We start from the raw sequence: 4606 nt of genomic DNA, 5'->3' as shown, positions 1-4606 counted from the left end.
TGATTTTTAATCAAATTGCGCTAACAATGATATTCTGATTATCACTTATTTGCTTGGATGACAAACTTATTTGCATGGATGTGCCATGCAATGACCGAGCAGCGCTTCAAGGCAAACAATGAAGAATTCGTTTGATGAGGCATCCACTATTCACAAATTACATGAGATGGGAAAAATGTATAGTACGCAATGGGCATTACTTTAAATAAAAAAACGTGTACCGTCTCCGCACAATAAACATATCTATAATTTTGAAAAAAAAATCGGTTACATAGTTGTAGACGGTAAATAGGTACTGCTTTTGCAAAAGAAATTGCATTGCGGCTTTTTAAAATACTTTCACTATTACACAATCCTCACCCTGCACGAACATCTGAAATGAAGTTTAATTTACATGAAGAAAACACCATTTTTATTGGTTCACAGAGTATTTAAGTATTGTTTCTCCACAATTTGATTTCCAATACCATTATTTGTACAACTAGTTTTGATACTGTCGATATGGTACTTACTTAACAGCGCGCAAGGGTTTTGTTAATTCGAATCTAAATTTATGGCACATCGCCCGTGATGGTATTACACGCATGTTACGACGCTTATTAACGAGCTCCTAGCGAGTTTATAATTTTGTTGTGTCTGTCCGTCCGTCCGTCCGTTAGCACGATAACGAATGGACCGATTACGATGAAATTTTGCAGGTGGATTCTTTATCAAATTTGTAGATCGGAGTTCGTGAATTGGCAATGTAGCCCAAAAAATAAAGTAGGCCCTTTTGACATCTCCGTTAGTTATGAACCGAATTGCATGAAATTCAATATGCGCATAGCTTTAGCCATATAAAACACAATTCCAAAAGTTGAACCTAATCGATCAGCATTCACAGTGCCATTTGCGCATCTCGACCATTTACAGACCGAATTGCAAACTTTCTTATTTATGGAAGCATTTAAAAGAAATTTGAGACATAGCCACTTGGAATAAAAGCAAAATTTAACGCCAGTTTCAAAATTTGGTTTTGCGCATGCGCAGTGCCAACTTCCTTATTTATGGAGGCAATTAAATAAAATTTGATACATAGGCACTTGGAATAAAACCAAATTTTACGCCAGTTTCAAAATTTCGTTTTGCGCATGCGCAGTGCCAACTTTCTGATTTATAGGGGGATTTAAATGAAATTTGGTACATAACCACTTGGAATAAAAGAAAAATTAACATCAGTTTCAAAATTTGGTTTTGCGCATGCTATAGCCATACCCAGGAGCTCGTTTGCTATATTTGTTTAATTTATTATTTAGAAAGTTACGTTTGTGACACGAACGAGCTTGCGAGCGAGTGATACCGTATGAATAAGGGTTATTTGTGTTTTATATATGGCGTTGTACCTGTTCGGTTATTATTTCCAATGCCTCCGATGGTTGCAAGGATTGCGAAATCTGTAAATTTTTTGTATAGTGATCCTTAATAACACATAATTGAGTAATATCATTGACACTCGCGATTTACTGTCACTCAAAAATTGATGCTACTGTTCATAGATAGGACTAAACACCATGGAAACGCGTAGTATAAATCGTGAAAAAAGTAACACTTTCCATACGACTTTGCGTTAAAAAAAATCCGGTAATTTGGAACCATTTTTTTCTGTGTCGCTTACGAAAAAATATATGGTAAAAAGGTACATACCATAATTTAAAACTTTTGCCATTGGATTGCTGTCTGTCTCCCTGCCCGTCTGTCTATCCGTCCATCTGTCTATCCGTGTGCAGTTGTGCACTATAACTGTTGTATTTGCGTAATCCAATTTTTTATTTGCCTTGGCCTTAAACGAAATTTTGTATGTAGACACCTCGAATGAAGGTAACACTAATGCCAAATCAAATAAATGTGTTTTACGCATGCGCAATCTGACCCACATTCGTTATTTGTAAACCAATTCTTCTAAAATGTTCGGGTAGGATTATTCATATATTATACACTGAAATTGAAGTAGCACGTCAAAAATGGATTGCACATGTGCAATCGAGTGTGCAACGCTATTTTTCTTATTTGTGGCCGGATTTTTACGAAATTTTAACAGAAGTTGCATCTTACAAATGGGAAATGAATGCAAGTGGAAATGCGCTTTTTGTAAATCGTTAACAAGTACTTCTTTTAATTAATTTATTTTTATGTTATTGCCTTTATTTTATAGTGGGCGGACCTCGGGGCGAACGTAAACTCATCTGAGCTACGCAGGTCGGCAAACTTGTTATTTTAGCATTGGAAATGCCGAGGGAAATGCTTATGTTTTGTATGGGTATGAATTTACCAGGTTTCGCGAGTAGAAAAGAAGACAAGTGGTGTCGCGTCTAGTGTTGATTGTACCGTACTCGACTGCAATCGATAGATTCAGGAAAAGTCGCGGATACTGTCTATACGGTACTTACTTAACAGTCCGCAGGGGTTTTGTTAATTCGAATTTAAATTTCTCGCACATCGCCCGTGATAGTACTACAAGGATGTAATAATAATAATAATATTCCTTTATTTAATAACTGCAGTAGCCATATAACAAATGAGACAGTTACGATTAAAAAAGCAATTAAAGAGAATTGTAAAAATTTGATTAAAAAACAAATTATTAAAGAAAGAAGAAAAAATTAGTGTAAAGAGAAAAACAAATAAAATAAATTAAATGCTAAATATGAACTACTACAGTTTTAAACCGTAAGGTGGGATTCAGATCAACGTCTGCTTTTCAATCCGACCTCAATATATATCAACAAACAAAATCAAAGTCGCAAGTAAATGTTCTTCTGGAAAACGCATTGTAAAAATTAATATCTATCTGAATATGTTATTCCATCTAGTAGTGACAAGCTAGTTTACCTTCCAAATGTAGATTGTTCATTAAACAAAAAATCTTTATATTTACAATTCAAAAACTTCACAGGTTGGGTAAGCTATTGTAAATCCATTAAAAGAAAACGATCTCTCAAAAAAGGTTGTGCTGTGTGAGGGAGGGGTCCGTGGAGGGGTCATTTTACCTTGAAATCTTAAGTTTAAATTATGCACATTGCAGCGGTAGGTGATTTTATTAGATAGATAAGGAGGTACTTTGGTTAAAATTAACTTATGGTAAAAAGTAGTAGCATGAAGCTTACGCCTTTTAACCAGAGACAATCAGTGAGCTTGTGGGATATGTCTTTCGCAACCAGTAAATAAATCTAAGACATGAATTCTGTACCCTCTGTATTTTATTTTTTCGTTTTAGACTTATCGCCAAGGTCTTCTATGGAGATAGAGAAGCTTAAGACCCATGTAAGATTTTTGCACGCATTTTGATATATACTCCTTATATCTCATGTTATTATCCATTATTAGTCCTAAGTTTTTAGCTCTGTCTAACACTGGAATGCAAATGTCATTCAACGTCAGATTTATTATTGGTTTACATATTTCACATTTTGATTTATTACCAAATATCATTACACCGGATTTAGTAGGATTCAGTATTAATCCAGACTAGATCTTGTGAAACCTTGCTAAGACTCTCTTGAAAAGCGTCGGGACTGAATGAGTAATAAAGCTGAATGTCATCAACATACATTTGAATTTTGCAGTGGTGGATGCTGTTAGGGAACATAGAGGTGTAAATCTGAAATAATAGTGGGCCCAGAATTGATCCTTGCGGAACTCCCTTTGACAAAATGTGGGCCTCAGAACGTTTTTGATTGATGACAACACTTTGAGTTCTATGATCTAAGTAGGACGATCTCGAGGACGATATTAAGTCAACTTAGTTAGTTGTAAATCCACAGCATTTTATATAGCAAAAAGTAATTCGTGGCTAATAGAATCAAATGCCTTACTGAAATCTAGCAGAACAAGTAAAGTTAGTTTACCTTTATCAGTTGACGATATGATATCATATGTTATGTTGAGTAATATGGTAGTACCTCGAGTAGTACAGCTATGATTGAGCCTAAACTCCGACTGACAATGTGGTAATAAATTATACTGTTCTACAAGCTCACAAATTTGCTGGTAACTAATTTTTTCCAGTATTTTGAAACATGCAGGCAGTAAACTGATAGGTCGCATATCGTTAAACGATTGTACTTCCTTAAACTTTGGAATAGGCAAAACATTTGCTTGCTTCCATGCTTCTGGATATATGCCCCCTAAAATGCAACTATTGAATATGTTTGTCAAGAATGGTATTATATATGGACAGCACAATCGAATCATTTCTATATTGATACCATCAGACCCTAAAGCGTTACTTTTAATGCTTCGAATAACATCAGAAACCATATTTTCGCTAACTGTCCTAAATTGAAGTGGCGGAGTACCTTTAGGTAAATTCTCATAACATTGAAATTGTTTTAATGGGATATTGATACATGGTACTTTATTGACAAAGAATGTATTAATGTCCTCAGGATTATTGAGATGCTCTGGTATCACTGACTGTGGATGCGAATGGAGGCTTAACAGTTTCAATTTATTCCAGAGTTTCCTTTTATTCGCATCTTTAAGGATGTGATTGAAATACGCCTTTTTTTCGCAATTACATATATAAGTGGTACTCGAAGTGGTACAATTGCGTAAATGCTTGTAATTG

The sequence above is a fragment of the Photinus pyralis genome, unplaced genomic scaffold (genome assembly GCF_008802855.1).
Source record: "Photinus pyralis isolate 1611_PpyrPB1 unplaced genomic scaffold, Ppyr1.3 Ppyr1.4_LG2, whole genome shotgun sequence".
Classification (NCBI taxonomy): domain Eukaryota; kingdom Metazoa; phylum Arthropoda; class Insecta; order Coleoptera; family Lampyridae; genus Photinus; species Photinus pyralis.
The sequence above is the reverse complement of the archived record's forward strand: the minus strand, read 5'-3'. Positions refer to the sequence as shown.